The sequence below is a fragment of the Lathyrus oleraceus genome, chromosome 6 (genome assembly GCF_024323335.1).
Source record: "Lathyrus oleraceus cultivar Zhongwan6 chromosome 6, CAAS_Psat_ZW6_1.0, whole genome shotgun sequence".
Taxonomy (NCBI): domain Eukaryota; kingdom Viridiplantae; phylum Streptophyta; class Magnoliopsida; order Fabales; family Fabaceae; genus Lathyrus; species Lathyrus oleraceus.
This window is the reverse complement of record NC_066584.1, coordinates 67,696,594-67,707,420: the sequence shown is the minus strand read 5'-3', so window position 1 is coordinate 67,707,420 and position 10,827 is coordinate 67,696,594. Positions and strand designations below refer to the sequence as shown.

At 39.9% G+C, this 10,827-nt stretch overlaps 1 non-coding gene across 1 annotated transcript; it reads right to left on the bottom strand.

The window, feature by feature from the left end:
* Nucleotides 1-9,562: 9,562 nt before the first annotated feature.
* LOC127099345 (small nucleolar RNA R71) lies at nucleotides 9,563-9,669 on the bottom strand. Its single transcript, XR_007793861.1, has one exon. It is a non-coding gene; the product is annotated as a small nucleolar RNA R71 (small nucleolar RNA).
* Between the last annotated feature and the right edge of the window lie 1,158 nt (nucleotides 9,670-10,827).

Below are 10,827 nucleotides of genomic sequence, written 5' to 3'. Positions count from 1 at the left end.
CTATTGTTTTGACTGACTCCATAATTCATGGATGCCATTACATTCCTTCCTATCCCATTTTTCAGAAACTTTTGAAAGGCTTTTTCGTATTTATAAATTATCGTATTTGAAGTCTGTGGAGCTTGAGATAACGCTTCTTCTAGTTTTAAACAATTTTTCTTTGCTGCATCTTTTAGTGATGTTAAAACTTTGTTTTCATCTTTGAGTTCTAGAATTGTCATCTCAAGTTTGCCACATTCTTCAAATTTTTCTTCAAGACAGCCTTTTATTGCTTTAAATTTTTGTTTTAGTTTCTGATATGAGCTAAGAGTTTCAGACAAGCATGATTCTAAGTCAGATCAAGAGAGTTCAGTGAATACCTCTTCTGATTCAGATTCTTCATCTGAACTGTTCCTGGATGTGGTAGCCATGAACACCATATTGGCCTGTTCATCAGCGTCAAATTCTGATGAGTCAGATTCACTTTCATCCCAGGTAGCCATTAATCCCTTCTTGGTTCTGAGGGGATTTTTCTTGAAGCTTTCTTTTCTTGAGCTGTCTTTGTTTAGCTTGGGGCATTCATTCCTGTAGTGACCTGTTTCTTTACATTCATAACAAGTAACATCTTTGTTAGTTTTACCTTTTGAGGTTGATTCTGATCGATCCCCTCTGGGTCTTGGTCTTCTGAAGTTGTTGTTCCCCTTTTTCCAGAGTTGTTTAACTCTTCTGGTCAGAAGGGACAATTCTTCTTCATCATCAGAATCTTCCTGTTCAGAGTCATCCGCATCTTCTGTTTCGGCCTGGAATGCTTTGTTTCTGTCAGATTTGCGTCTTTCAGATCTGGACTTTAATGCTACAGACTTGTTCTTCTTCTGAGGCTCATCTTCCTCTAGTTCTATCTCATGGCTTCTGAGGGAACTGACAAGCTCTTCAAGACTGATGTTGTTCAGATCCTTTGACAGCTTCGAAGCAGTGACCATGGGTCTCCACTTCTTTGGCAAGCTTCTGACTATCTTTTTGACGTGGTCTGCAGTTGTGTATCCTTTGTCTAGAACTTTGAGACCTGCAATAAGAGTTTGGAATCTAGAGAACATTACCTCTATGGCTTCGTCATCCTCCATTTTGAAGGCTTCATACTTCTGGATTAGAGCCAGAGCCTTTGTTTCTTTGACCTGAGAGTTTCCTTCATGAGTCATCTTTAGAGAATCAAGTATATCTTTAGCTGTTTCCCTGTTGGTGATTTTTTCGTACTCATTATAGGATATGGCGTTAAGAAGTATCGTTCTTCCTTTGTGATGATTCTTGAATACGCGCTTCTGATCATCTGACATCTTACTTATGGGAACTTCAACTCCAGCATTTGTTACAGGAGGTGTGTATCCATCTGTGACAATGTCCTAGAGATCAGCGTCATAGCCTAGAAAGAAACTTTCAATTCTATCTTTCCAGTAATCGAATTTCTCTCCATCAAAAACAGGAGGTTTAGCATTGTAACTGTCTCTCTACTCGGTTATGTGTTTGATTGGAAAATCAATAACAGAGCCGAAGCTCTGATACCAATTGAAGGTGAGAAAAACAAGAAAGGGGGGTTTGAATTGTTTTGGAAAATAAGCGTTTTTTCAAAAATAAAATCACACAGGATTTTATACTGGTTCGCTTATAACACAAAGCTACTCCAGTCCACCCGGCCAAGGTGATTTCGCCTTCAACAAGGACTTAATCCACTAATCTTGAAAGATTATTACAATCAACGTCTAAGAGAAGGATCTCTTAGTCCTCTCAAGCATACAGACTGCGCAGAGTCACTTGAGGAATTAAAACAATTGAGATAAAAACAAAATTTGTAATCTAGAGTGCTTCTAGGATAAAGCAAGTATTACAACAATTAGAGCAGATAAGAGGTTTCACTTTATGAGCAAAAGCTCGTGAAAGATTAGAGAGAGAGTAGAGTAATTCTGTGCGTTCAGGTGTATCTCTCAATGAGGTTCGTCGTTCTTTATATAGAGGTGAAAAACGACCGTTGTAGTGATGGCAGATATTTAGTCTTGATGAGAGTTTAATGCCATAACTTCGTTGTTTCTTGCCATAACAAGTTTGTCTCCCTGAATAACTTCTTTCCGAATATAGTTTCTTTTCATTTGAAGTTAAAGTTGCTGTTACTCTTTCTGGATAAGGAAATCCATTATCAGAGTCTGCGTTACTCTATTAATCTGAGATCTTGAGATGTGGCTTCAGAGCTTCTGATAGTTCTGATTCCTTAGAGTTCTGATGTTGTCTTCAGATGAAGTTGAGAGCTTCTGGAATTCTGATATACCGTTTCTCAGGGTCAGAACGTCTAGAGCGCGCTTCTTCTTCAGATGCTTCTGATATTCTGATATGCTGTTTTGCTCAGAGTCAGAACTTTTAGAGCGTGTTTCTTCTTCAGATGCTTCTGATCTTCTGGTAATTTGTATCTGATTTGATTCTGTATCTGATGACGTGATCAGATTCCTTTCTTCTTGTTTAGAGTCCTGCACACTTTAGAACTTTTCGTTAGAGTTCCATTTTTGGTTTCATCCTTTGTTATCATCAAAATCTTGGAATCTATTGTAGAACTATTTTTGTTCTTACACCAATAACCGTTTTGCGCGAACCGTTAAAAGCTTTAACGATTACACTACTATACCTCATAGGCGTTCCTTGGTATGAAAACTTTGACAGAGTTAACTTCGGTAGCACATTCAGTGACGACCCGATGTCAAAAAATCACATTTGACAAAGCATCCTTTTTGCAATTCATAAAAATATGCAAAGCCAGATTATGATTTATGCCCTCCTCAGGGAGTTCTTCATCACAGAAGCTAAGATTATTGCAAGAAGTGATGTTAGCCATGATATGATCGAATTGATCCACTGTAACATCATGTTCTACAAAAGATTGTTCCAGAACTCTTTGCAATGCTTCTCTGTGCGCTTCAGAGTTCATGAGCAGAGACAACACTGAGATTTTTGAGGGGGTTTGGAGCAGCTGCTCCACCATATTAAACTCACTCCTTTTGATCAATCGAAGTACCTCATCATCATCGTTAGCCTTCAAATCGCTGGATTCACCAGACTCACCTTTTGAAGTACCAACTGGATCTACAACAGGCACTTCCACCTTCTTTCCAACAACTGATTCTTCTTTATCCTTTGGGAACACCGACCCAAACACTCAACCACTGCGGGTCACCTTGGTAACATCAGCAATTCTCACCACAGAGCTAGTCGTAGGCAACGGGACCTCTTGACCACCTTCTATCATTGTAGCATTATACTGATACGGCATAGCTTTATCAGATGAATACGGATTGGGCCCGCTAACCGTATAACCAACGACGAATCTGATATAATGCTGACATTGTTACTGTTGTTGCTGTCGTACTGAATTACCAATCTCTCTGGCTGCTTGAAAATGGGCACTATGACATTTACATCGTCATCTACATGATGGGATTGAACAATTTGAATCATGCCTTCATCCATCAGTCGCTGGATGTCCCTTTTCACAACTTCACAACCCCTCGGGTTAATGCTACAGATAATACAACCGTCATGTTCATGTTCACAATCACTTACCAAACAAACATCCTTATGCATCTGCACCAAGGATCTCCGAATAAAACGCACATCAAAAACCTTAAACTCTCCAGGACAACCATCCACCATATTCACAGAAGAGTTCCCATGGGCGGGTAATGGATTTGCTTTCACATTCGGTGCATGGTCCTCGAAGGACACCATTCCACCCTTCATCAGCTTCTGAACCTCATACTTGAGCGGATAACAGTTCTCAATATCATGTCCGGGTGCTCCTTGATGAAACACACAACGGAGCTCAGGCTTGTACCACCATGGAAGTGGTTCTGGAATTTGCGGCGGGTTTCTTGGTTGGATTAGGTTATTGATAACCAAAGACAGGTATAAGTCTGCATAAGACATAGGAATCGGGTCAAAAGAGACCTTCTTCCTCTCAAAGTTTTGTTGATGATGATTGTTGTTGGTATTGTTGTTGTTGTAGGTGTTTGCTCGTTGTTGCAGTTGTTGGTGTTGTTGACGTTGTGGTTGTTGAACTGGCGTTGATTATTGATTAGAAAACACAGGGATAACTAAAGATACTTGATGATGATGTTAACGGGATGGTGGATTCCTTCTGATCCGAGGCCTCCTCTGCCTCCCACTGCTTATTGCATTCACTTCATTGTCCTTTTTCTTCCCAAAATTGCTATCATATCTCTTACTCGAAGATGCTTCATCTTTAGACAAACGTCCCTCTCGGACTCCTTCCTCAAGCTTCATCCCCATGTTTACCATCTCGGTAAAGTCACTTAGGGCACTAGCAATCATACATACATAATAGAATGAACTCAGAGTTTTCAGAAAGATGTTCGTCATCTCTTTTTCCTCCAAGGGAGGAGTGATCTGAGCAGCCAATTCCCTCCATCTCTGTGCATATTCTTTAAATGTCTCCTTATCCCTCTGATACATAGACCTTAGTTGGTCTCTATCAGGCTCCATATACATATTGTACTTATATTGCTTGACAAAATCCTCTCCCAAGTCATTGAAAGTACGAACGCTTGCACTGTCTAATCCCATATACCAACGGAGCGCAACACCGGTCAAACTATCTTAGAAGTAGTGAATCAATAGTGGATTGTTGTCGGTTTGAGTAGACATCTTGCGAGCATACATCACTAGATGACTGAGTGGACATGTGTTCCCTTTATACTTTTCAAAGTCAGGCACTTTGAACTTCACCGGGATCTTGACGTTGGGCACTAAACACAACTCAACAACACTCTTTCCAAACAAGTCCTTACCCCTTAGTGTCTTCAATTCCTTGCGCAGCTCAAGAAACTGATCTTTCATTTCATCCATTTTCTCGTAAACATCCGGACCCTCATACGGTTCAGAGTGATAAATGGTGTCCTCCATACGAGGTAAGGTGTGCACAACGGGAGGTGGCACAAACATGACCGGGCTAGACGCCGACATGGAAGCAAAAGTAGGCGCAAAGCCTTCAGGCATAAAGTTGGATGGCATTCCCCACGGGAATTCGGCAGGCATAATGGGTGCAAAATGAGCGATAGCAGCAGGCATGGTAGAGGTAGCCACCTCTGAAATAACTGTCCTCTAAGGAGGAGGAGAAGCAGGCGTTGGAGAAGATTGACTTTGAGCAGCAAGAACTGACTCCATCATGGCAGTCAGGCGGGCGATCTCGTCCTTCAGATCTTTGTTCTCTTGCTCTAGATGCTCCATAATTTTGAGATGATTGGCGTGGGTTTTGTACTGATTAGTCAGCTTGGCTAAAGCACATAATAAACACCAATGAGACATCTGGCGAAAGAGAAACTTGTTTATGCAAATGATGCATGAAATGCAATGGAACTTACTATATCATTTGCAAATATATATATATATATATATATATATATATATATATATATATATATATATATATATATATATATATATATATATATATATATATATATATATATATATATATATATATATATATATATATATATATATATAATGGAACTTACTATATCATTTGCAAATATATATATATATATATATATATATATATATATATATATATATATATATATATATATATATATATATATATATATATATATATATATCAACAATTTCAGAAACCAAATAAAAGATACAAGAGAAAAGGAGTCTAATCATCCTAAGGATCCCTAACAACCATCTCAGAAGACCTAGCTGAAGGCGCGTACTTCCTTCGAATGCGACGGATCTCGGTCTCAAAAGAAGCCTTCATCTGAGTCTTCTCGAGGACAAGTTGATCAACAATCTTCTTCCAAGCAACGGAAGGCTGAGGCATGCTAGAAGATGAAACCTTTGACAATCTCTGTCTCTTTGTCACTCGATCTTCAAGTAGCTCAATAAGTGCATCTTTGTCCTTAGACTCCAACTGTAACTCTTCATGCTTCTTGCTCAAAGCACGGAAACACTCTTCCCACATATCTTTCTCTTGCTTCATCTTGACGAACGCGTCTTCCAACTCCTCTACATCTTGGTTAGGGAGAGTTAATGGCTCAACCACAACCATAGACATAGGTCTTTCACAAGGATAAGGCATCTTCAACTCCAAAGCTCTCTTCTTCACCCAAAGAGTGTAAGCTTCCAAAGCTACACAATGGCGTGGACCAAGCTCGGATCTTCCTTTCCTATGCACATTATGCCAAACATGCACAATCTTCTGCTTTAGATGTTGGGGATCTTTACCCTCTTGATAGAAAAGACCTTCTAACAAAGTGTTATTAGGTTTGTCTCTAAAGGAGAACCCAAGATGACGATGAGCCAAAGCAGGGTTGTAGTTAATTCCTCCTTGTGTACCAATGAGAGGCACATTAGAGAATTCACCACAACTATCAATAATATCCAAACTGCTCAAAGAAGGATCATACCAAACTATATCATCATTAGAGAGAGACATAAGTCTCTGAGACCACCGTAGACATTGTTTGTTCTCCACAAAAGCAGGTGTCTGAGGCAAGTACGAAAAAAACCTCTTGTACAGAAGAGGAATACAACAGACGGTCGTTCCACCACCCTTAGAATTCCTTAGATGCAAAGAGAAATACATATCACCCAACAAAGTAGGCACATGATTCCCAATCAAGAAAAGTCTAATGGCGTTAACATCAACAAAACCGTCAATGTTAGGGAACAAAGCTAATCCATAAATGAGCAACACAAAGATAGCTTCAAAAGCATCCACACTATCGGCTTGAGCAAAAGCAGTAGCTTCCTTGATGAGGAAATCAGATGGCAACCCAAACAATCCTCCTTTCTTCACCCAATGAGCCTCTATCTCAGACTTCTTCAAGTGAAGAGCTTCAGCAATAAGATTAGATAGGGGAATCTCCTCCAATCCACTAAAAGGCACTATACTAGAAATAGGTATCCCCAAAAGATGAGAATACTCCTCCAAGGTAGGCACAAGCTAAAAATCTGGGAAAGTGACACAACGGTAGAGAGGATCACAAAACTGCACTAGCACACTCAAAAGTCCTTCAACCACATCAAGAGACGAGATGGATAAAAGCTTCCCATGACGTTGTTTAAAGTCCAAAGGATCTAATACAAAAGATGCTAGCTTCCTTAACTCTTTCAAGTCGGGACATATGAAACAGTACTTCTTAGTGTTCCTTCGTCCACAATCCATGGTATGAAAATATTTGCAAATAATACCTCAGTTCCTTGAAATTTTCGCGTGATGAATGTTATGATGCGCATGAATGCATGAATGCAACAATCATAAATAAGGGATCACTGATAACGTGAAAACACATCAGATAATTGCCTTAATTTACACTCAAAGATCACACCATATCGATTAACATCCCGATTATTACGCAAGTATTCGTGTTGTTTTTGCAGGTATTTGAATCTCCATGCACTAAAGAGCAAAATGAAGAAAAGGAAGAAAAAGAAGAAGAAACACATGAAAAAGCACAGAAAAACCAGAAAAGCAGAGTTTGCAGATTTTGCTGATGTGACAACCGTCACAGATTCATGCCGCTCATCACGACCCAGACTGTGACGACCGTCACAGGCCCATGACGAGCGTCACGCGGCCACAATGTGTGCTTTGAAACAGTCAACCACAGCATCCAAACGTGCCTAAATCTCCTCCAACAAACTTATTCCCACGGATTCCTCATTCAAAACTAAGTCTCCCTTGATTTTCTCAACCACCAAGACCTAATAGACACTATATAAAGGACCAGAATGGGAAAAATTGGGGACGCCTACTTTGAGATTTACGCTTTGCAATTTAATTTTCAGCTTTCTAGCTTTTAGCATTTTTCTTTCCAACAACCTTGTTTCTGTTGCCTTATTGTATTCGCCATTCTTTTTAGAGTTTCCCTTTTTCCAGTTAGTTTTCCAGTTAGCCATAGTGGTAGTTTGCTACACTAGGGAACTACTACACTTTATTTAATTTTAGTAGTAATTTGTATTGAAGAGGCAAAGTCTACCGACTTGTGGAGGACTGCTCAAGTACTCCAAGAATCGCTATACTCTGTTACCTCGATCTCCAGGTTTTTATTGAACTAATATTGTTATTGCCCATTTATTATTATAAGCATATTTTCCGTAATGTTGATCTGTTTATGCCTTGCGTTTGCTTTATTTAATATGTCCGGCTAAACTACCGATATCGGTATGTAGCAACTTAATTTGATGGGATTTAATAATAACCGGTGAAAACCCTTTTTCTCAAATAACCTTTCAGGCTGAAGTTTTTAATCTAAATTTAACTAAATTTATCACAAAAGTGTGAAAAGCTATTTAATACGATTTTGCCACGAGAGTGGGAAATTAACTAAGGTGAGAACCAACAATCGCGAGAGCGTGAGGCTCGAGCTGGATAGTAAAAATTAAGCATTGAGTTTAAAAATAGCGAGAGCACTTTAAAAGCAATTAGAACTTATTTATTTTCAAAAAGTAATTTTGACTTCAAATGGGACAGCGAGAGCGTACATTCTGACTTAAAGTTATAGGCCGAATCAACAACGACGAGAGTGTGAGATAAAGTCTTTTAAATAAACATTTTCTACTGAGAGTTATTTGGCATTTAAACTATTCACCGGTGACTCATCGAATCCCTGAAAATTAATGCGCTGCATACTGATTCTTTCCATAAATTCCTTCTTAAAACTACATTTCCCTTAGATTTACTATTTTGCCCCCAAACTTCTACTAATCATTCCCTTAGCTAAACATAATGACGTTAGTAACACTAGTTTGACCATAGGTCCCTGTGGGATCGATATCTTTTAAAACTAAAGCGATTGGACTGTGCACTTGCAGTCAAGTACCCGACATACTATATTTTATATATAGCCAGATCAAGCATCAAGTTTTTGGCGCCGTTGCCGGGGACCTGTTTTAGTCGAATAGTGTGATTCTTTCGTTGCACGGTATAGACTAAGGTAAAAACAAAAACTAATCTTCTCTCCTTTCTTTCCCTGATTGTATGCCAAGTACTCGCTCACAAGGCGATAACTTAGCACCACCAATCCCTGAATTAGAGCGTTTCCTATACGTGAGACTCCGAATACACAAATATCAACAAAAGTACGGTATTCCCGATATCTCATTTCCTCCTAAATCAGAAGAAAAACCAAACATGGCTGAAGAAGGACCCCATAATCGTCCTCTTAAATTCTACGCTACCCCGTCTCAACAAGAACCTAACAACAGCATTGCTGCCCCCGCTATTAATCGAAACGATTTCGAGCTGAAACCCTCACTCTTATGAGCCGTCCAACAACATCAATTTGCTGGAAATCCAACAGACGATCCTAATGAACATCTGACCAAGTTTGTGCAGTACGCAGATATTGTAAAAGCGAATGGTGTATCTCAAGATGCGATAAGACTGCACCTTTTTCCTTTCTCACTAAGAGACAGAGCTTGGGCTTGGTTGCAATCCTTACCCTCCAACTCCGTTACAACATGGGAGGAACTGAAGAACGTCTTCTTATCCCGATACTTTCCGCCGAGCAAAACTGCTATGCTGAGAGCTCAAATCAACGGATTCAGGAAAAAAGATATGGAATCTCTCTACGAAGTGTGGGAGAGATACAAGGACATGATGAGGATATGTCCCCATCACGGTCTAGAAGACTGGGTGATCATTCACACATTTTATAATGGGCTTCTGTATAACACAAGACTTACAATAGACGTTGCCGCGGGCGGTGCACTTATGGATAAACCATACACCGAAGCCTATCAGCTCATTGAAAACATGGCCCAAAACCATTGCCAATGGGGAGGTGAATGAACTCAAGTGGAAAAGTCCCAGACGAAGGGTGGAATGTACAAAATCAGTAGGCTTGACCAGGTTCATGCAAAGGTAGATGCCCTTGTCCAAAAATTAGATAACTTAACCATACCACCCGCAACCACCGTGGCAGCTGTAACTCCAAACTGTGAGTTATGTGGAAACCCTGGACACACTGCACAAGAATGTCAAATATTAGCAGGAGTCCCAACCGATCAAGTGAACTACACACAAGGAAATCCCTATTCAAATACCTACAACCCAGGTTGGAAAAACCATCCTAATTTCTGGTATAAGAATAACAATGCCCTGTATGCACCTGGCCAAGCACCAGCTGTTCCGCCTGGTTATCAAAAGCCAGCTAATAATGCTCCTAACATGCCTAGGAAGTCAAATTTCGAATTGATGATGGAAAGCTTCATAGCTACCCAAGCTCAAACAAACAAGGACTTCTTGAACCAAAACATACATACTAGCGAGCAACTTAAACAACTAGCGAATAAAGTAGACGCCTTAGCCACCCACAATAAAATGCTTGAAACACAGATTTCACAAGTGGCTCAACATCAAGCATCTACAGCCGCTCCAGCTGGAACATTTCCTGGACAGCCACAACCTAATCCAAAGGGACATGCAAATGCCGTTATACTGAGGAGTGGAAAAGAAGTAGACGGACCCGTAGATCCAAGACTCCAAAACCCTGCCATGTACCAAAAACCAGATAAAACTTCAACTGACCAGGTGAATGAACCAAAAGAGACAGAAGATAATACCCAGGAGGCCGAAGAGAAAGAGAAACCTTATGTGCCTCCACCTCCTTATAAACCACCCATTCCGTATCCTCAAAGACTCAAAAGTTCTAAAACTGCGAATCAATTTAGGAAATTTGTTGAACTTCTAAAGCAATTAAACATTACGATACCCTTTACAGAAGCCATCACACAAATGCCCTCCTATGCCAAATTTCTTAAGGAAATCCTATCCAATAAGAA